This window comes from Oryctolagus cuniculus, chromosome 11 (genome assembly GCF_051225735.1).
Source record: "Oryctolagus cuniculus isolate XC-2025 breed Fujian yellow rabbit chromosome 11, ASM5122573v1, whole genome shotgun sequence".
In the NCBI taxonomy this organism is placed as follows: domain Eukaryota; kingdom Metazoa; phylum Chordata; class Mammalia; order Lagomorpha; family Leporidae; genus Oryctolagus; species Oryctolagus cuniculus.
The window spans coordinates 97,765,210-97,788,107 of record NC_142877.1 but is presented as its reverse complement, the minus strand read 5'-3'; the positions used below and the strand labels follow the sequence as shown (position 1 = coordinate 97,788,107).

The 22,898-nt window shown below is 49.4% G+C and overlaps 1 protein-coding gene and 1 long non-coding RNA gene across 3 annotated transcripts in view; both read left to right on the top strand.

The window, feature by feature from the left end:
* The window catches only part of LOC149123578 (uncharacterized), a 53,742-nt gene extending 32,813 nt beyond the window's left edge, over positions 1–20,929 (top strand). The window contains exon 2 of the long non-coding RNA XR_016216933.1: positions 19,702–20,929. This is a non-coding gene — a long non-coding RNA (uncharacterized LOC149123578). The remainder of the gene's footprint in view (positions 1–19,701) is intronic.
* Positions 1–22,898, top strand: part of TMCC3 (transmembrane and coiled-coil domain family 3) — a 296,265-nt gene that overhangs the window by 83,027 nt on the left and 190,340 nt on the right. The window lies entirely within an intron of this gene.

Genomic DNA, 22,898 nt, shown 5'->3' with positions numbered 1-22,898 from the left:
GCTGTTTATCTAATGTCAACTTTTCATCTTGCCTTTTTTAAAAATTTATTTATTTGGATGGTACAGTTAGAGAGAGCTGGGGGCAGGGAGGGAGGGGAGAGAGAGAGATTGCTTTTCCATCCACTGGTTCACTCCATAAATGGCTACAATGGCCAGGGCTGGGCCAGGCTAAAGGCAGGAGCCAGGGACTTCATCTGGGTCTCCCAAGTGGGTGCTGCCTTCCTCAGGTACGTTAGCAGGGAACTGGATCAGAAGTAGAGCAGCCAGGACTTGAACCAGCACCTGTATGGGATGCTGGCATCACAGGTAGCTGCTTAATCTGGTAGGCCACAACTGCAGCCCCTCTCCATTTTAAAAAGTTTATTTTTTTATTTGTTTGAAAGACAGAGTGACAGCGAGAGAGACAGGGATCTTCTTTCCACTGGTTCACATCCCAAATTGCTGCATCAGCTGGGGCAGGGCCAGGCTGAGGGGAAGAGCCCAGAGCTCCATCCAGGTCTCCTGCATGGGTGACAGGGACCCAGATAGTTGTTCCAGCATCTGCTGCCTTCTAGGGTACGTATTGGTAAGAAACTGGGTCAGAAGCAGAGGCAGGACTGGGTGTCCCGGTAGTCCACTGTGGAATGCGGTGACCCACGCAGCAGATTAACCTGCTGGTCCACGGCACCTATCCCAGGCTTTCTTACTTTTATTTATTTATTTATTTATTTGACAGGCAGAGTGGACAGTGAGAGAGAGAGACAGAGAGAAAGGTCTTCCTTTGCCTTGGTTCACCCTCCAATGGCCGCCGCTGCGGCCGGCGCACCACGCTGATCCGATGGCAGGAGCCAGGTGCTTCTCCTGGTCTCCCATGGGGTGCAGGGCCCAAGCACTTGGGCCATCCTCCACTGCACTCCCTGGCCACAGCAGAGAGCTGGCCTGGAAGAGGGGCAACTGGGACAGAATCCAGCGCCCCGACCGGGACTAGAACCCGGTGTGCCGGTGCTGCAAGGCAGAGGATTAGCCTAGTGAGCCGCGGCGCCGGCCCCTATCCCAGGTTTTCTTCTCCTTCCCACTCTTTTCATTTCCAAAACTGAAACTCTCGACCCCGAGCCCGATTTCCCTAGCAACTACAGTTCTGTCCTCTGAGTTTGACTGCTCCAGGCACCTGATGTGAGTGAAATCATACCACACTTGTCCTTTCATGACTGGCCTATTTCACTTAGATAATGCCTTCAGGGTTCATCTACATTGTAGCAAGTGTCAGAATTTCCTCCCTTTTAAGCATGACTGAAACTCCATTGGAGATGCTTACCACATGTTTATCTGCTTGCCCTGTGACTGCTGTGCATAAAGCTGCTATGAACTTGGGTGTTCAAAGGCACCTTCGTCTTCATTTCACCTCTCCTGTATGATATGTACCAAGAAATGGTTTAGGGACCAACACTGCAATGTAGGTTAAGCCTCCGCCTGAGGCCCCAGCATCCCATATGGGCGCCGGTTCATGTCCTGGATGTTCCTCTTCTGATCCAGCTCTCTGCTAATGGCCTGGTAAGGCAGTGGAAGATGGCCCAAGTGCTTGGGCCCCTGCACCCATGTGGGAGACCCAGAGGAAGCTCCTGGCTCCGCTGCTATTTAGGGAGTGAACTAGTGGTTGGGAGACACCTCTCTCTGTCTATAACTCTGCCTTTCAAATAAACAAAAAACTCTTTAAAAGAAAAATAATTTAGAGATCCTTAGCATCATCAAAGTTAAAACTTGTGGTTTGAAGGATACCATCATGAATGTGAAAAAACAACTCACAGAATGGGTGGCTGTACTTGCAAATTATATCTCTAATTATGATTTGGGCCCAGCCATGTATAAAGGCCTTGAGATCCCACGTCATGCCCAGTAGGATGGCTATGACCAAAAAGACGGACAATGAGCATTGGTGAGGTTGGGAGAGATTGGAACCCTCATACTCTGCAGGTGGGGAGGTAAAATGGTACAGCCACTTTGGAAAACAGTGTAGTGTTTTCTTAAAATGCTGAACATAAAGTTATCATATGGCCTAGGTATATTGTATGCAAGAGAAATGAAAACATATCCACACACAAAAATTACATGCAAATGTTCACATTATAGTCAAAAAAGTAGAAGCAACCCAAATTCCCTTTAGGTGATAAATGTATAAGCAAAACGTGGTGCATCCATATAATGGAATACCATTGACAATAAAATATACTGATACATACAAATGTGCTAAGTCAAAGAAGCCAATCAGAAAATACCGTGTTTTGATTCTATTTATATAAAATATCCAGAATGGACAAATTTATAGAGACAGAAAATGGGTTAGCGGTTATCTGGGGTGGGGTGAGGGACAGGTTTCAGGGGGAAGTGGGGAGCAGCTGCTCAGAACATGAACTTTTGTTTGGGGATGATGAAAATGTCCTAAAATGAGATCATGGTGATGGTTGCAATATACTGATTATTCAAAAACCCCTGAGCTGCATACTTGGAATGGGTTGTATACTTTATGGTATGTAAATTATATATGAATACAAGTGTCTATTTAAAAAAAAAACAAACTTTTGCAACAATTTCCCAGCATTCCAGAAGACAAGGATGTCCCATCACAAAAGTAGTCTATTAATCTCTGCGAAATAGAGTGCAGTTCTTTTTCGGAGAAGAAATTGGGAAATCTGTCATTGATAATATGGGGAAACATGAGAAGACTGTGTTTCCCACGTTTGTAAGAAATCAAATGAATTTGGCCACGTGTTTCCATTTCCTCAGAAGGCAGCATGACCCTTGTTCACAGATGAGGATGGAGTTAATTAGACAGAACTTCGCAGCAGAGGACTCTAACAAAGCTTGGGACGCTCTGCTCCGTCTGTCTCTTCTTTGGCTCTGGGTCCCTCTGACTTTGTAGGCGAGGCACTGTGTACCCACAGCAACCCATGTCTTGACTTCCCACCTGAATGACTTCCTTTTACCCTTGACCCTCTTCTTCCTCAGCTGGTGTTTGGTCCGAGCTGTTCAACTGGTCTTTGGTAAACCAGTAGTCCTCCTCCCTCTGTGTAATGTCAATCTCAGCCTTGTTACCAGCAGTGGTCAAGGCTAATTGAGAGAGATTTGCCTGCTAATCTTTTAGAGAGGTTTACCTGCTCAGTTCATTCAAATCTGTGGTTGCCAGTGGCTTTTATGCACATCCTTCCTGGCTTGGGGTACCACATGGCCAGAGACTGTGTGGACTCTCCTTTGACTCTGCTCTCATTGGTTTTAAAAAATATTTGTATTGACTTGAAAAGTAGAGGTGTGTGAGAGAGAGAGAGAGAGACAGAGACAGAGACAGAGACAAAGAGAGAGAGAGAGAGATCTTCCACCCCCACTGTTTCACTCTGCAAATGCCCACAATAACCAGGGCCAGTGCAGGCCAGAGCCAGGAGCCTGAAACCCGATCTGGGTTCCTGCGTGGGTGGGAGGGCCCCTAGCACTTGGGCCATCACCTGCTGCCTCCCAGAGACATGAGGAAGAAGTTGGGTTGGAAGCAGAGTGACTGGGATTCCAGCTGGCACTCCGATATGGGATGTGGGCATCTCAAGCGTCAGCTTAACCCACTGTACTGCAGCGACCGCCTGGGCCTAGTGCCTGGGCGTCTGGCTCATTTTCTTCCCCAGACTGAGGAATCCTGGGAGCACCAAGGATAACTATTAACTTCTCGTAGTGCCTTGCTCTGTGGAGGTGCTTAGTCTTCTTTGGTTGAACGGATAATTCGCACTAGATGGAACTTACAGATGTGGCTAGAGGAAAGCGTTGCTATATGAGAGCTTTGTTTACTGATCTAATGTCTGCTCAAAGAATTAGCCAGCCAGCCGAGAGAAACGCACACTGCGTCCTGGTTGATGGATCATCATGTGGGTTCATGAGCTGCCAGCGTGGCATCAGATCACATGAACGAAACCTCAAGAATGCAAATCATGTTTGGCATTTCTTCTTGAGAGTCTGCAGATAATATTTGTCAGTCCAGACCCTCCCGCTGGCGCCTGAGGAATGTGAGCTCTGGCTCTTTCTGGTTTTCCTTGGCAGGGTTGATCCAAGCCATCAGTCTTGTTAGGTGCTCAGACCAAGAGGAAGATAAATCTGATGGGGAGCCACGTGCAGGCTTCTCGCACTGAAGGCTTACTCCCTAATGAGAGGGTAGAAGCCGGGTGCTTGATTTCCACTTGAGCAGGAGGAGTTTTTGAGATGAAGAACTGAGGAGGTGATGTCAGAGTTGTCTTCTTCCCAACGCTGGTGGCCAGCATTAGAGGGACAAGACACGGAAGGCCTGGTCTGCTGATACTTGGGCTCTGGCCAACGTCCCAGCTTCTCCGGGAGGAAGAGCCTTGTTCGGAAAGTCGGCAGCCCTGAGTTTGAGGCCTACCCCTGCCTTGGACTTTGAATGAGTCTTATCCTGGGACTTCCTGTTCCCTGGACGCTTGGCTATTTGGGGGCGTTTTGTTGTTGTTGTCACAATTATGCGTGTTGTTATTTTTATCTCATTTTCACGTAATAAAGATGGCACTGTAAATATGAATTACAAAAGGAAGGTGGTGAATATTTTGCAGTGAGAACCACTTGGATGGATCATTGGGCCCTCAAAGCCTTACTTGACCTTTTTCTGAGATGGCGATAATGTCTTCCCTACTCATCTCTTAGAATTGTTTTGGGGATCAAATGTAGCAATAATGTCAATCTGAGTTTCCCTGAGCGTGTTTCTTTGACTGCAAAGTAGGCATAGTACAGGCTTAGCAGAGCCCTTTGTAAGGATTAAGTAGGATCACATATGTAAAGCAGTTTGTAAATAGTAAAGCAACATGAAGCAGTGTGTAAGCTATTAATTTATTATTTAATCTTGGCTTCTTTAAACCTTTCTGACCAGCAAGTTGTTGACTGGATATAGTCTGTGATGTTCCGTCTTTATTTCCCGATGTTCTTGCCTGTCTCTCTCTCTTCCTGTCTCTTGTTCTTTTTATCTCTGCCTTTCCTGCAAGCTTCCCCTGCCCTCGTCTGTTCTGCCTGTTCCCAGTCTTCTCTTGTCTAAGATGTTTTCTCCCCTACCTCTCACAAGGGCCCAGTGGAAGTATCTTCTCCCTCTGTGGGCTTCCTGCTCAGTTGCTGCCTTCTTGGAACAGGTGGTTACCTTCCCAGGCACATGCATCTTATTGCTCCTGGGAGGTGAGGAACACAAACACCCCAGTGGGGGCAGACATCTGGCGCAGCAGTTACCATGCAGCCTGGGACCCTGCAACCCCTACCAAGGTGCCTGGGTTCGAGTCCTGGCTCTGCTTCCACTTCCAGCTTCCTGCTAATGCACACCCTAGGAAGCAGCAGGTGATGGCTCCAAGACTTAGGTCCCTGCCACCCATGTGGGAGACCTGGATTGAGTTCCAGGCTCCTGACTTCAACCTGGCCCAGCGGTAGCTGTTGGGAATATTCGGGGAGTGAACCAGTGGTTGAGAGAGTTCTTTGTGTTGGTCTGTCTCTGTAGCTCCTTCTGTTTCTCTGCCTTTCAAATAAATAAATAAAATGAATAAAATCTAAAAAAAATAAAATCCCTTGACTGTACAACTGGTAGACATCAGTAATTCTTGAGTTTCCACATCCAAGAGACACGCTTTACATTGCAACAAGCCGGCAGACTTGAACCTCCTCTTCCTTGAGGGCATATGAGGGTGAACATCCAAGCGGTGAAGCTGCATTGTTATAAACTTTTATAACAGGAAAGAGCCTTAGGGCATTGTATTTTATTGTGTGTAATAGGTGCTTTATATACTGTATATATATATCCTTTCTCATAATATTAAAAGGTAAGTGTGGTCACCCACATTTTTAAAAAAAATTTGTATTTATTTGAGAGGCAGAGTTACAGAGAGAGAGAGGGAGATACAGAGATAGAGGTCTTACATCAGCTGGTCCACTCCCCAAATGGCTGCAACGGCTGGAGCTGAGCTGACCCGAAGCCAGGAGCCAGGAGCTTCTTCCAGGTCTCCCACACGAGTGCAGGGGCCCAAGCACTTGGGCCATCTTCTGCTGCTTTCTAAGGCCATAAGCAGAGAGCTGGGTCAGAAGAGGAGCAGCTGGGAATTGAATTGGAGCCCATATGGGATGCCAGCACTACAGGCGGAGGCTTAGCCTACTATGCCATAACACTGGCCCTCCACATCTCTCTCCCTCTCTCTTTTGAATGAACGGCCCAGCTCAGGCCATTGCAGCTATATGGAGAGTGAACCAGCAGATGGAAGACCTCTCTGTCTCTCTCTCCTTCTCCCTCTGTAACTCTGCCTTTCAAATGAATAAAATAAAAATCTTAAAAAAAAAATTAAAAGGACTTGGTGCAGTCGTGCACACCCTAAAAGTGTGCCTTGGTGGCGCCTGGCACACAGGCCACAGGAAGGCTCACAGAGCCTCAGCAGTTCAGGGCAGAGCGAGGGCCAGAAGCCAACGGCCCAGAGTAGTGGCAGCATCCAGATGGGGGTGTGGCTGTGTCTTCCCCAACTCCATGGTGGGTCCCTTACAGGTGCCCCTTGCATGTGTCCCTGGCGATGTGTCCAGAGAAAACAGTTTTTCAGGGGCAGGCTTACCATAGAAAAACAATAACCGTTTTCTTTGGCTAAGAGACGGGCTTAAGCCACCAAGGGGTTTTGTTATTAAAAGTAAATAGCAACACACTGTCGTCTTCCTCCCAGAATCCAGAATAAATTGACTTGCCAGGCCGGGTTCGCATCTCGGTGCTAAGTCCGTCACTTCTCTGAAAGATCCTGCCTAAGCCCCAGAGAGGCATGAATAGTTTATGAAGGTTTTATATTTACTGATTTGGACTCTTTGTAATAAAGTTGGGCTTGCTAGCGTTTAGACAAGCGCTTCGGTTATTAACTGGGGCGGAGCCGATGCTCAGGGCCCCGATCTGTTTCTGCCCTCTGCGCCCTGCCTGACCTTGGGCTTGTCTCCTCTGCTGGGAAATGAGAACAAGGGACAGGGCGTTTCGCCTGCCATGTGAGAAGTGCCCATTATTCTGGGATCAGCCTTTACACCTGGACCTTCCAAGATCTGTTTTTTTCTTCAGAAAGGCCTTGGCCCCTGCCGCTGGCCACAGGCCCAGAGCCCCGCTGCTGGCGAGCTTCCCTTGTTCCGCGTGTTGCAAAGGCGAGGAGGCAAAGCCCCGCGGGAGTGGTCGCCCCAAACCCTTCGCTGCAGAGAGAGCCCCTCGCCAGCCTTCAGGCCTCCGCTGGGGTCCCTTGCCCCAGCTTCCTGGGAGGCCCCCGGTGGCAGCCCTGGGCCTAATTATCGGGAGCTGGAAAGGCTGCTGTTGACTGGGACTCTTGTGCACACATGGCCTCGGGAAGGTGGGACGCTGGGAGTCCGGGAGCTGCCGGAAGTAGCTGCCCCACCGGAAACGCAGCAGGTGTTCCGGTAACACAGCTCCGGGTACCTTTCCACGCCAGCTCCGAGAGATGGGGGCCTCCCCTTGCCTGAGAGTGATGGGATGGGGAATTGGGGGAGGCAGCGACTCCCCGTTGGCTTTCTGGGGGTGTTGGAGCGCTTGCTCTTCAGCCAAGCACCGACATGCAGGAAACAACCCTGCTCCCATGGCCTTCCTGAAGAAGAGCTTCGCACCCAGCCCCTACGGTGCATTCGGCAATGTGGACATGCACTGGGCTCTCGGGTTTCTCACTGAGCCTCACAGCTGTGTGAGGAAATCAGCCCCATCTTTGCACAGAGGAAACCGCACCTGAGAAAGCCCGGCTTTCCCAAGGAGTCACAGCTGGAAAGCGGTGGCGCTGGAGTTGGAGCTGTGACGCCCCTGTTGCTCTGGACGCCTGCCTGGCTCGGGACTTGGCCGACCAGCGTTCCCTCCACGGGGCAGACGCTGCCTCCAGTGTGTCAAGGCCATTTCATGGCTTGCGTGTGCATTGGTCAGGTTACGTAAATTGATTTTCACAGGCAGCTTTGCGTGCTGGAATTCTCACTCCCAGCTGGTCCCTTGTTGTTCGGGAAAGGAACAGGCTCCCCTCTTTAGAACAGAGCATGGTCGCAGAGTGTCTCCCAGTGCCAGCCACCCAGGGAGAGCCCTGAGGGGGAGGCTCTGTGGGAGCAGCTTGCCCCGGGGACTTGCCTCTTCCTTTTCCCCTCCTGGTTTCCCTGCCTCTGATCCTGCCGCACCCCTCCTCTGCCCACCAGAGACCCCCAATTCCCTTGTTTCTCCAACCCACACTGCTTTCTTAAGACACACCTAAGAAATGGACATTTTCCAAGGGACTTTTCTCAAATGCAGGGAAAACCAAAAGACATCATTAACAGAAAATAAGTACCTTAAACAATGTTTGTGTTCTTTTCTTAAAACTCACTTTTGCTGAGCCCATAAACTCTTCCCGTAAAAGAATGACACACCTGCACTTAATAGCTGGGAGTGTCCTCCTAGCCCTTTGCCGGGCCCATGGATGCCTTCTTATTTTCCCAGAACCTGGGAGCTGGTTTATTTACCACCCACTTCTTTTTGAAATGCAAACCCTTTGTCTACATAGAGTCTTCCTGTTCGGTTCCAGTGTCCTGTCTGAGGTCCAGCAATGGTTTAAAATACAAAAAAGCAGAGCTTAAATTTTGTCCCTTTGACTGTAGGCTTGACTTAATGACTTTTTTTTTTAAAGATTTATTTATTTATTTGAAACACAATGTGATGGTGAGAGAGGGAGAGAGAGAGAGGAGAGAGAGAGGGAGAACAAGCAAGCTTCCATCTGCTGGTTCACTCCACAAATGACTGCAACAGCTGGGGCTGGACCAGACTGAAGCCAGGAGCTTTGTCCAGGTCGTGTCACCCTTCACACAAACCATCTGGTCAGTTTGTTGACTGCAAACACTTGAGATCTGGAGTCAGACCACCTCAGCTAAGCTTCCCCTGAATTCTGGACCCAGTTATTATTGAGATAATAAATGTCCATTGTTGTAGGTCACTGAGTTTTAATGGTAACTTGTTATGTAGCATCAGATGATACAGATGTGCACCTGATTTTCAAGTGCACAAGCTAATTTTCAATTTTCAAGCTAATTTCCTACTCTGTACTTCCAAGCTATTCTCATGTTTAGGACCTTGCTAGCTAGGTAAGTTACTTAAATTCTCAAAGTCTCAGTTTCTTCCTCTGTAAAATGGGCCTAGTAATAGATTCTACCTCAATGAGTTGGTATATCTGCTTCCTAGAACGGCACTTAATAAATGGGATAGCTGTTAGCGTTATAAAGATTTCATCCCAACTAACATAATTCTTGGTTTCTCTCTCTTTATCTCAATCCATTCTTTTCTCGCCTTCTCAGAAGCCTGAGAAAGAACTTCCTGTAACTCCAGGGGCGTGGGCTTCTGCTTGCTCTTCCTCTGTTGTCCGATGTTGGGCTGCTTGTGGGTCTCCCCTCTTGACACTAAATGTTATGAGACTAGAGAGGAACCTCCTGTCTTGGTCTCCATAGTGCCTAACACCACGTAAGTGAATGAATGAGTCTGCCGTGTTTTCTGCCGTCCCTGCACAAAAGTGGTCACTGGCAGTTAATGTCACTTAAATGATTGACTCTTGTCTCCTGCCAATCTATTGGTCCTTTTGCTGTCTGCCTTTCCATCCTAAGAAGCCTGTGAGTTTACTGGCCGGCGCCACGGCTCACTAGGCTAATCCTCCACCTTGCGGCACCGGCACACCGGGTTCTAGTCCTGGTCGGGGCGCCGGATTCTGTCCTGGTTGGTGCTCTTCCAGTCCAGCTCTCTGCTGTGGCCTGGGAATGCAGTGGAGGATAGCCCAAGTGCTTGTGCCCTGCACCCACATAGGAGACCAGGAGAAGCACCTGGCTCCTGGCTTTGGATCAGTGCGCTACGCTGGCTGCAGTGGCCATTGGAGGGTGAACCAACGGTAAAAGGAAGACCTTTCTCCCTGTCTCTCTCTCTCACTGTCCTCTCTGTCAAAAAAAAAAAAAAAAAGCCTGTGATTTTACTATTGATTTGTTGTGGGTGGACAGTAGTTCTCACTTTGTTTTTTTTTTTTTTTCTTTCTTGACAGGCAGAGTGGACAGTGAGAGAGAGAGACAGAGAGAAAGGTCTTCCTTTGCTGTTGGTTCACCCTCCAATGGCCGCTGCTGCCGGCATGCTGCAGCCGGCGCACTGCGCTGATCTGATGGCAGGAGCCAGGTACTTATCCTGGTCTCCCATGGGGTGCAGGGCCCAAGCACTTGGGCCATCCTCCACTGCACTCCCTGGCCACAGCAGAGAGCTGGCCTGGAAGAGGGGCAACCGGGACAGAATCCGGCGCCCCGACCGGGACTAGAACCCGGTGTGCCGGCGACGCAAGGCGGAGGATTAGCCTAGTGAGCCACGGCGCCGGCAAGTAGTTCTCACTTTTTATCTTTGTAGCATGTAAGGGCCACTTAAAAGTCAGGAATAGGGAAGGCGTCTGGCCCAGCAGTTAAGGCACCAGTTAAGATACTTGCATTTCACATCCAAGTGCCTGGGCTCAGTATTCAGCTCTGGCTCCAGGCTGCAGCTTTGTGCTAATGTAGATAGACCCTGGGAGGCTGTGGTGGTAGCTCTGGTGATTGGGTTCCCACCTCCCACATGGAAGATCTGGGTTCAGTTCCTAGCTCCCAACTTCAGCCTAGCCCAGCCCCAGCCCCTGTGGGCATTTGGGGAGTGAACCAGCAGATGGGAGCTCTCTCTCTGTTTCCTCTCTCTCTTTCTCTCTCCTTCTTCCTCTGTCCCTCCTCCCCCCACACACATCCTTTCCTCTCAAATAAATAAACATTTAAAAAGTTAAAAATTCAGGAGGACTGCTGCTGTGAAAATCTCTTCACAATAGCCAGAGTACAATTGATTATTTGAGACATTTTCATCTTAAAACTGTGATTCACATTATTTATTGGAACAAAATTCTCAGAGAGAGAGAGAGCATTAAATACTTTTCTCTAATGTTGGAAGGCAGTGTGGAGAGAGAAAGAGAATAGAATTGTTTCTGACTTAGGTCCAAATCTGGATTCTAGAATTTGCAGGCTGTGTAGCTGCCCAGCTGTGGCTGCAGCTGTTTGCTCCCTGAGTGTCGCATTTGTTCTACTCCCTGTGGATGGCGGTGAGAAGCACCAGAGAATACTCCTTACCCTGCCCAGCTGTGCTTCCCTGAGTTTTCTCATCCTGTATCCCCCGTCTTTGCGGTCTGCTTATTCGCCAGATCGTGAAGAGTCACTTAGTGGATGACATGCAATGCTGCCCATGAGGCTCCACCAACAAACAGGACCCCGTCCTACCCCCGAGCAGCTCCTGGCGCTGACAAGTGGCGATCTGGGCTCCAGGCAGCTCTCCAGCATGGCCTCATTGGGTTACACTTCTGCTGGCGTGAATTCTGGGTCAGCCTCAGCCCCTGGGGATTGCCTCTTTCCAGTTCGCAGGTTTGGATGCTGGGGAGCCCAGTGTGGTGTTTACTCTCCGTTTTGCCTTGCTAAGGGAAAGCTGGGACTTGTTGTTCTGCTGTTAAAACATTAATTAGTTATGCTTGTGGCAGGAAACATCATGTAAGCCAAAATTAGCAGTTTTAGTACCTCTTCTGCTGAAGCTGGACCAGAGGCAGAGCCCGATCTGGGGGAGGTGAGCCTGCCACTCCAGACAGCAAGTGACGTGAGCTCAGCAGAAGTTAACCAGGGAGGGGTGACCGTCCCCTGGAAAATCCATGAACCAGTCAGGAGAGTCTAGGAGCTGGAAAGGGGTGATTTGTTCACTGTTTCTGCTGGTTGTCCTTGACAAAATTCACCCAGCCCCTCCATCCAAACCAAGTGCCTACTGTGTACCACTGCTGATAAAGGGAAAAAGAGATGAACATTCTTAAGTGGGATGCTAGAAGAATTAATTGTTGCAGTTGTGTCTGGACCATAATTTGGCCATACTTAGAAACTTAAAAAAAAATCAAACATTTATTTGTTTGAAAGGTAGAGTTACAGAGAAAGAGAGAGAGACAGATCTTTATCATCTGGTTTACTCCCCAGATGGCTGCAACAGATGGGGCTAGGCCAGGTCAAAGCCAGTAGCCAAGAGCTTCTTATGGGTCCCCCATGTGGGCGGCAGGGCCCAGGCATGTGGCCATCCTCTGCTGCTTTCTCAGGTTGCATTAGCAGGGAGCTGGATTGGAAGTGGAGCAGCTGAGACTTGAACTGGCGCCCATATGGGCTGCCTGTGTGGTGTCTTTACCCACTGTGCCACAATGCCAGCCTCAGAATCATCTATTTTGGATCCATCTGTGAAGCAGTTTCACTTATGAGAATCTATATGGGGGATGAAATAATGAAAATTTGCACAAATGTGTGTGAATGCCTATTGTTTGTGATAACTTAAAAGGCTAAAAAGACAAATGAAATGACCAGCCACAGGGGACTAGTGAGTGACAACCTCATCTGGCATATGATGGAAAATGCTGCAGCCTGGAAGCAATCTGTTGTTTTGTGTTTTTTTTTTTTTTTAATTAATTAATTGATTTATTTTTTTGACAGGCAGAGTGGACAGTGAGAGAGAGAGACAGGGAGAAAGGTCTTACTTTTTGCCGTTGGTTCAGCCTCCAATGGCCGCCGTGGTCGGCGCGCTGCGGCCGGCACACCGCGCTGATCCGATGGCAGGGGCCAGGTACTTATCCTGGTCTCCCATGGGGTGCAGGGCCCAAGCACTTGGGCCATCCTCCACTGCACTCCCTGGCCACAGCAGAGAGCTGGCCTGGAAGAGGGGCAACCGGGACAGAATCCGGCACCCCGACCGGGACTAGAACCCAGTGTGCCGGCGCCGCAAGGCGGAGGATTAGCCTAGTGAGCCGCGGTGCTGGCTAGCAATCTGTTTTGAACAGAGTTTAGGGACCTACTGAATGTTATTGTTAATGTCACGTTGTTAAGAGTATGTCAGAAACCAGCCGGTGCCGCGGCTCAATAGGCTAATCCTCCACCTTGCGGTGCTAGCACACTGGGTTCTAGTCCCGGTCGGGGCGCCGGATTCTGTCCCAGTTGCCCCTCTTCCAGGCCAGCTCTCTGCTGTGGCCTGGGAGTGCAGTGGAGGATGGTCCAAGTGCTTGGGCCCTGCACCCCATGGGAGACCAGGAGAAGCACCTGGCTCCTGCCATCGGATCAGCGTGGTGCACCAGCCGCAGCGCGCCGGTCGCGGTGGCCATTGGAGGGTGAACCACGGGCAAAAGGAAGACCTTTCTCTCTGTCTCTCTCTCTCACTGTCCACTCTGCCTGTCCAAAAAAAAAAAAAAAAAAAAAAAAAAAAGGTATGTCAGAAACCAATAAGAACAGAATGATTCTACTTTCTGTAATAAAGATAAGCATAAAACAGTCTTTGTGGTAGCTATCAATAGGTTATTGGAATTTTCAAATTTATCTTCCTTGTGGATCCCTGAATTTTTTACAGTAGATATGTGTTGGGAACTCTCTGAAGATCTGCCTTCTTCCTGGTGGCATCTGGGTTGCTGTCACCACTGGACAGGAGACCAGGGGCTCAGGGAGCCCAGGGCGGCCCTAGGGAGGGTCTGGGGACTTGGGGCTTTGCAGGGGAGGCCTTGGAAGCCGTGGTTCTCAGTCTGGGGCAGCTGATGCACCTGAGGAAGCTTCTGCAATGTTTCCTGCCTCCAGACCGGCCCTGAGACTCCCGCAGGCCCTGGGAAGGAGGATGACTTGGCCTTCCTCCATCGGCTCCCATCTGCCTTTCACCTGTGCTTTGGAACAGCGGACGTGTCGAGCAAGATGGTGGCATGGGCAGAGGGGCGTGGACTGCAGGGTCCAGCTACACGGCTGGGTGAACCAGTGCAATTCAGGCACCGAAACATTTTGATCACTGTTACTCTAGGTCTAGGGTGTCAAGCGCCAGAGATGGTCTTCAAGGAGGCTAATCCTGCATGGGATAATCTGGTATTGCCTGCCATGAAGGTACTTTGTGCTGTCCTTGCAGTCCTTCTGAATCTGTCAAAGAGAAAAGCTGCCTGGGACGCCTGCGTCCCCTATCGCCGTGCCCAGGGTCAGTCCTGGCCATGCTCCTGACTCTAGCTTCCTGCGATGTGCACCCTGGGAGGCAGCAGGTGATGGCTCGGATACCTGGGCTCCTGCCACCACATGGGAGACCTGGACTGAGTTTCTGGCTTCCAGCTTTGGCCTGGCTCAGCCCCAGCTGTTGTAAGCACTGGGGGAGGGAACTGGCAGCTCGCTCGCTCTTTCTTCCTACCTCTCAAATAAGTAAACAGTTTGAAGCTAATTCTAAGGAAAAGCTTGGTTTGTTGACAGTCCTTACTTACTGCTGTAACACTACCAGTTACCTTGTCTGCAGAGGGCCAGATCAGGCCTCAGCGAGTGACGCTGTCCAGCTGGATTTAGTAACATCTTTCATTTTTATTGTATTTATTCAGAAATCACCCTTTTTTTTTTTTTTAGGCAGAGTGGACAGTGAGAGAGAGAGACAGAGAGAAAGGTCTTCCTTTGCCTTGGTTCACCCTCCAATGGCCGCCGCGGCTGGTGCGTTGCGGCCGGCGCACCGCGCTGATCCGAAGGCAGGAGCCAGGTGCTTCTCCTGGTCTCCCATGGGGTGCAGGGCCCAAGCACTTGGGCCATCCTCCACTGCACTCCCAGGCCACAGCAGAGAGCTGGCCTGGAAGAGGGGCAACCGGGACAGAATCCGGCACCCCAACCGGGACTAGGACCCGGTGTGCCGGCGCCGCAAGGCAGAGGATTAGCCTAGTGAGCCTTTTATGTGTAGACAGTGAAACTGATTTTTTCTGTATGGAAGTGATCACAGGTTTTTCTTTAAAAGGAAACTCAGTGGGGCCCGTGTTGTGGCACAGCAGGTTAGGCTGTTACCTTGTGACACCAACATCCCATATCAGTGTGGATTCAAGTTCTGGCTGCCCCACTTTGATCCTGCTCCCTGCTAATGTGGCTGGGAAGGCAGCAGAAGATGGCCCAAGGATTTGGACCCCACCACCCATGCAGGAGACCTGGTTGGAGTTCCTGGCCCAGCCCCAGCCAGGCATTTGGAGAGTGACTATTGATGGCATTTGGGTTGTAAACCAGCAGATGGAAGCTCTCTCGCTCACTTGCTCTTGCTCTAGCTCTCTGTCTCTGTCTCTTTCTCTTTGTTGTTCTACCTTTCCAATAAATAATAACAAATAGGGTAGAAAATCCCACTCTGTATGCGTGCTCTTGTCTCCAAGGCACATACAAGTATAGGATACCACCCTTTCTGGTACAAAAATCTGTCTTGTTTTCCATTTATTTTAAATAAGGATTGTGAATGCCATATTTGTAATGAAAGAGGATGTGTAGTTAACTTAGAGAAATGGTCGACAGTGTATAAGGGCTGTAATAGGAGGGGGAGGTGTCCGGGTCGGGAAGGGGTATTCCCCCTTCCATTGAGGAAAGAAAGGGGATGGGAGGGGCCTGAGGCGGTGGCTCTCAGACAGCAGATGGACAGGGAGGAAGGCAGGGGTTGGCAGAGGAGGAGGATCCACAGCCAGGGGCAGCTGAGCCCCAGGAGCCTCCAGCACCCGGACAGGAGGTGAGGAGAAGTTCAGCTGTCCCAGCAGTGCCGTGCCTGCGCCTTCTGCTGCCTTCGATGTTGGTTCTGAGTTGGCTTTTGCTTATACAACCCAAACCTGGGGCTGAGACCTCTAGGTCCCTGGAAGAATTTCAGCAGAGGAAAGAGCTCAGTGGAGATGGCAGCATTACTGACTGTGAAAACAAAGACGCGGGCCGTGGTTTGCAGGGAGCCCGTGGCCAGTCTTTGGCCTTGCATTTGGAGTCGCTGCACTCGGTGTGTTACTGTGATCAGTATGGCGTGTCCCCGGTGGTCGGTGTGTTACTGTGATCAGTATGGCGTGTCCCCGGTGGGGCAAGCTGCTTGGACGTGCCATCAGATGTGCTGGCTTTGTGTATCTGAGTTTGTCTGTGTGCATTCCCACACAGCCCTGTCCCCAGCTCCTGGTGGCGCTCAGATCTGAGCTGCATAAATCAAAGGCCAACGCCTACAGGCCCATGGGTGCATGTGGAGCACCTGTGCTTTGGCAGGCATCCTGGGGGGCGTGCTGTCTGAGTGGCTTTGTGTCCTTGCTGACCGTGTGCCCACCCCAACAATCACAATAGGCCGTCCGTTAAAGTGAAAGAGGTCAATAAAATACATGAGGACCACAGGGGAAGTAACACTTAGTTCTAGATGGAGAAACTAAGGGAGGCCTCATGGAGGATGTGTCTGATCAAACCCCAAGAGCGTGAGCACGTGGATGGGGGGCGGGGTGAATGGAGAGGAACAAAAGTGTGAGTATAGCGAGGGAGAACAGGGCCCTAGCCCCGGAGTGGGGTGGGGAGCCTCCAGCCCATGGCCTGTGAAATCCTTCTGTCTGGCCCTGCCAAGCCAACCTGCAGTGGGACTTGGTGGGCTTTGAAATTCAAGACATCTGTAGTGGGCTGACTTTTAAGTTGGTAACTTTGTATGGCCCACGAGTGGTGCTGCAAGTATCCAGATGGTCCTTGGAGAAAGAGGGGTGCCCACGCCTGCCCTGGGTGATCACACAGCCCCTGCACACTAGCACTGCTGCGGAGTAGCCTGTGGCTTTCTGTGCAAGGAGTGCTCCCGGCAGTGGCAGCCCGTGGTACCCATGGCAACCTGTGACAGCCACGGAGCGATGGGGCGGAGCCAGGAGCCACCGCAGAAGGACAACCAAGAGAAGAGTTTAGGCTTCACTTGGGACTATTAGATAATAAGCATCTTTGTGCAAAGGGTTCCAGTAGATACACTCTTCGCTTTGCTTACTGATACTTGGGAGGCAGGGGTGACAAGCATCCGATATGTGACAGTTGGCCAAATGAATAACGTTATGTGCAACAGGGGACGTGATTTCTGCAAGACCTGGGCCACAGTCGAAAGTGCTGCAGTCGGAATTCTTTCAGTGTCACACGCTTAAAGAGCGCTTGCCTCTTGAATGCACGGCTACTGTTGTGCAAGGAGGTCTTTATCCCGCCAGAATCCAGATGTTACACTGCAAAGACAGCCTGAAGCCCAAGCGCTGAGCTGCAGCCTCCTGTCTCTGCTGCGGGAAGCCACAGTGGTGTTTCTCGGTGTTGGCCAGCAGGCGGTGACGGTGCTATCCGTGCCGTTTGCTTATGCCCAGTGTTCTTTATTTATTGTTTTTGTATACAATGTGTGTTCATTACAGGAGAAATTAGAATATAGAGCGAAGCACATTGTGGGTGGGAATCTGAGCCATCTGTCGACAGCCGCTTCTGAAGTTCAGAAGGCCCTGTGTGGCCAGCAGCCAGGTCAGCAAGCAGTTCACAGGGAGCACGTTATTTTTGCTAGAAACCAGTAGATCCTGATGAATTACCCATCACCCGGGTGAGAACCGTTGGCTGCCACCCTACCGCCTCCCTAAGGTGGAAGGAAAAAGCAAAAGCGGTTCTCCAACCACATCCTGTTCCGGGGACAAACGTGCAAGAGCTAGCAGGTGCACAGCCTGTGTTGTAAGTGGTGCTGGGGAGGCCTCAGCTCCCGCCTTCTAGCCACTCAGACAAGCACCTTGCACAAAAAGCTCTGTCCCACGCAGCAGCCCTCAGAGTGGCTCAGGCCACAGAACCCTCCCTCACACTGGGCTAGAGTACTTGCACTGCTGGTCTCACCTAGTTCTCCTCCCTGGTTCTAAGAAGCCAGAGTTGTTTTTACACTGTTTCTAATTGGTCCTTGAACTTTGAACACCTGTCTTTTCATCAATAAAAACCATTTCTAATCCCCACTATGTTTATTAAAATATCCTCTAACATGGATCAAGGATAAAAGTAGCTGAAGCGTTATTATAACTGCCTCTGGGCTATCGGCGTTTTTCACGCACTTTTCAAAAGCTAAATAAATTGTCCCTAGGATAGAAATTAAAATTCACACATCTATATAGCATACTATTTGGGCTGTTTATTTTTATTATGTTTATTTTGAAGAACACAAGATACTGTTTCAATTTATGCATATGGGTGTGTAAATTGCTTAACACTTTTGATATTCATCTTATGTGTGTTGCTAGCAACAGTGGAATCATATGCTATCAGTGGTTTTATAACTTACCTTTTTATTAATAATATGTTATGTGTATATTTGTGGATCAGCATACCTCTGTCTTGTCAGTGTTAATGACTGCTTAATATGCCATTTTATAACATGATTTATTCACAGCTCACTATTAATGGGCATTTGTGAGTTTTACAACTTTTTGCTATTAGCATCCATATGAAGATTATCTTTGTACATGTTTCTTTGAGTACTTGATTATTTTATTAGGATACATTCCCAAAAGTAGAATTACTGAATAATAGGTTGTGCATTAAAAAATGTTTTAAACAAGATTTCAAATTACTCTTTGAAGGGGCTGGCGCTGTGGCGTAGCAGGTAAAGCCACCGCCTGCAGTGCCGACATCCCATATGGGCACCAGTTCGAGTCTGGCTGCTCCACTTTCTATCCAGCTCTGCTGTGGCCTGGGAAAGCAGAAGATGGCCCAAGTACTTGGGCCCCTGCATCTGCATGGGAGACCCAGAAGAAGCTCCTGGCTCCTGGCTTCGGATCGGCGCAGCTCTGGCCGTTGTGGCCAATTGGGAAGTGAACCAGAGGAAGACCTCTCTCTCTGCCTGTCCTTCTCTCTCTTTGTGACTCTGACTTTCAAGTAAAATAAATAAATCTTTAAAAAATAATTACTCTTTGAAATAATATAGCAGTCTATATTCCTGCCAACATCTGCTTACTCTCCCACACTAGAAAGAATTTAAATTTTTTTTGTTCATCTGATACATTTAAAAAATGGTAATTCATGTTAATCTTCCAAGTGAGACTGGGCTTTTTAAAATATGAGGGTGCTTCAGAAAGTTAGTGGGAAAATGGAGTTAAAAGGTAGGTTTGAGGCAGGCATGCACAGCAAGTGAGTTGCCACTTGGGGTGGCTGTGTCTCATATCAGCGCCTGGGTCAATTCTGGCTTCTCCACTTCTAACCCATCTTCCTGCTAAAGGATGCAGCAAGTGATAACTAAGGTACTGGGGGGCCTGCCACCCACGTAGGGGGCTTGGATTGAGTTCTAGTCTCCTGGCTTCAGCCTTGTTCAGCCCTCCCTGTTCGGATATTTCAGGAGTAGCTCTGTACATGGAAGATCTCTTTCTGTCTGCCCTTGTGCCTGGGGGTTTGTTTGTTTGTTTGTTTAAGGTGATTGTTTATTTTAGAGTTTTGGACAGGCAGAGGCAGGGAGGAGAGAGGTCTTTCATCTGCTGGTTCTCTCCCCAGATAGCCCCAACGGCCAGAGCTGCGCCGATCCGAAGCCAGGAGCCAGGAGCTTCTTCCTGGTCTCCCACGTGGGTGCAGGGGCCCAAGGACTTGAGCCATCTTCTACTGCTTTCCCAGGCCATAGCAGAGAGCTGGATCGGAAGTGGAGCAGCCAGGACTGGCACTGGCACCCCTAAGGGATACCAGTGCTGCAGGCAGAGGCTTAGCCCACTATGCCACAACATTGGCCCCCTCTCTGCCTTTCAAACAAAGTGAAAATAAATAAAAATTTAAAAGAAAATAATATTTTGGTGGAAAGAAATTTGAGATACATGCCTCATTTTTCCATCAGACATATTTTCCATAAAGTTTTAGAAGACCACTCATGTTTGCTGTCTGTTAATTTTTATCCTTTTATTCTAGTTTCAAGTGGTGATGGTGTAGGAAAATGAATCTTCCACACATTGATTCTCCTCTTCGGTGTCAGCAGCTGCATGAAAATGCCTTCTCTTGTAGACAGGACACTCTGGAGCTGGCAGAAAGCAGTCCTGGCCGGCGCATTCCCTGGTGAGGTGGGGCCGTGTTTGGATGTGCCTTCGAGGCTCAGGGGGGCTTCGGTGTGGGCCCCCCACTAGGAACAGTCTGAAGAGCCTCTTCCCTGCCTGACCCTTCACCTGCCAGGGTGAAATTTATCCGCATGGCATGAGCCGGGAGCTGAGAGTTCCCAAGTACAGCTGATGGATGTAGACAGCCAGAGGGAGAGAGTGGCCAGCAGGGGGATACTTGCCCAGCAGAATGATCTAGTTGCCTTGTCCAGAATGGATTGCCTTAGCGGAAAGACTGCTGTGTCTCCAGTTCATTTGCTGATGGGTTTGGGGGAGGTCGAGCAGGGAATCCTATTTGTCTTCCCTCTCCCTCATCATGATTTTAGAATTCAGTATATAGGAGCAAAATAGCAGTTCTGGGAGGGACTCTGCTTTGTTGGCTGTGCGTCTGGAGAGAAGACCTGCATCCCAGCGGGTAGGGGGCCCACTGCTCACAGCCACCACGAGAACCTTCTCCCTCCCTCCGCCTCCACCTCTGCTGCCTGAGGCCCAGAATTGCCCCTCTAAATAAGGAGCCTTCATTAAAGCTGCAGCCTTCGATGAAAATACATCGTGAGATGAGAATTACCATCAAATCACGCTGAAGTGCTAATGACTTATACTCAGTCTTTCTGAGGGGAGGATCAGGCTCCAGAAAGGGGAAGAAGCAAGGTCCACCTGGAAGAAGGAGACGCAGAGAGGAGAAGCTGGAGAACAGAACAGCACAGCGTGCGGGGACAGGACTGTGACCCGGCCGGGAAGACAGGATCGGGACGCCCGCATCCCATGGCACGGTGCCCGGGCTTGACTCCCAGCCCCACTGCCAGTTACAGCTTCCTGCTAGTGTGCCTGGGAGGCAGCAGTGAGGACCCAAGTTCCTGGATCCCTGACACCCAACGGAGAGACCCAGATGGAGTTCTGGGCTCCTAGCTGCTGTGGGCATTTACTAAGAGAGTAAGCCAGTGGATGGAAGATCTTTCTGTGTCTCTGCCTCTCAGCTGTACATGCATGCATACATACATAAATTTATGTAGTATTTTAATTAAAACTCACCTTGGATTTGAAAAGTTTGCTTTTCAGAGACCTTTTCCCTTGTGTCCTTGGGATTTGTCATGGAGCAGCTTGTGAGGAAATTGGCATTTTGAGTCCTTTGTTTAGCTTGTTTTTCGGTGAAAGTGTCCTGTTTTCTGGACTTGTGCTGATTAGCATTCTCTCTCTCACTTTCTGTCAAGCTGAACAAAGTTACACTAAGTATTTGGTGGGATTTTTTTCTTTCTCATCGATGCTCTCCTTTAAAAAAAAATGTACTTTGGCTCAGCATGTTCCTGATTTCTACCCTGGGGAGTCCCTGGGCCACTCTTCTCGTCAGCAGCCTTGTCTCTGAACACCAGCCTTCACTTCCCGTCCTTCCACTGTGAACTCAACACTGTTCCCCTGCCCTCACCGTCTCCCTCCACTCTTCCCCACATTCCTCCTGTGTTTCTGTTTCTTCTTCAAAGTCTTCCTCCTCTCCTGTCTCCCAGATTGTCATGCCTACTGTACTCAAACAGTGCTAAACTTCCTGTGAACCTCTTTTAAAAGAAATATATATATTTTAAATTTGAGAGGCAGAGAGACAGAGAGCTGCCACCCACTGGTTCACTCCCCAGATACCCACTATAGCCAGGACTAAGCTGGGGCCAGAGCAGTCTGGGTCTCCCACACGGGTGGGATGGACCAAGTACTTGTGCCGTCACCTGCTGCCTCCCAGGATACATGTTGGCAGGAAACTGGAATAAGAAACAGAGCTGGAAATTTTTTTTAAGTTTTTATTTATTTATTTGAAAGAATTACAGAGAGGGAGAGACAGACACATCTTCTTCTGGTTCACTCCCCACATAACCACAGCAGCCAGGACTGGACCAAGCTGAAGCCAGGAGCTTCATCCAGATCTCCCTCGTGGGTGGCAGGGGCCCAAACACTTGGGCCATCCTACACTGCTTTTCTCAGGCCATTAGCAAGGAGCTGGATCAGAAGTGGAGCAGCTGGGACATGAACTGGCGCTCCTATGGGATGTAGGCGCCGCAGGTGGCGATTGACTGGGTACATCACAACGCCAGCCCTGGAGCCAGGAATTGATCCCAGTTATGCTAGAGTGGGTTGTAAGCATATTAACCACCAGGCCAACACCTGCCCCAGAAAGTGCATTTTAAAAAAATACGAGGAATATATTCATGCTGTAAAAAATGGGAATGTAGAATAAATGAGAAAATGCAATTCCTTCTCCCTATGCCAGCCCCAACAGCTCTTACATTCCTTAGGTGCTAACGTTTTCCTGTTTATTGCCTCAGACTCTTCCTGCTCCTGTACAGACATTTCCACATGGGAAAATACATAAAATTATTTCTAAAAGATAAGACTACACTATTCTATAACTTTCTTTTTAAAACGTAATGTTACCTGTAAGTTTGATTCACGTGTTCGTGGCTATGCCGTCTGGTAGATCACCTCATCAGAATGCACTGTCAGTTTCCTAATGATGGACCTTGCAGTTACGTCCGGGATTGTTTTATCACAGAGAGAGATGCAGTAACCATTTTTTGAGATAGACATTTGTGTGTTTCCTGGCATTCCTCGGCGGCAGTGCCTAGGAGCAGAACATCTGGCTCAAGCAGTATGCACATTTCTAAATAGTGACAGCTGTCGCCAGCTTGCCCCCTCCAGACCCAGTAGTCCCAACGTAGCAGCCATTGGAGAGCTATCATCCAGTCTGCAGGTCTCAGCGTGGGTCATCTTCTCAGGGAAGCCTTGAATCGTCGCCTTCCTTGCAGGCAGCATGGCGGGGGAGGGTCACCAAAAAACTGTCAGTTCCCAAATGTTGACACTTACCTCATTATGGGGCTGTCTGTTAAATAATCTGTCTCCGCCACTGGTCTTTGAGCTCTCTATCTTTTACATTTTTTTTCCCCTGACATCAAAAGTGGCCCACCTTCACTCTATAGAATTCCAGTGTTACAGAAACGCCTGATGTTCAGACAAATGCTGGTCCTCCTCGGT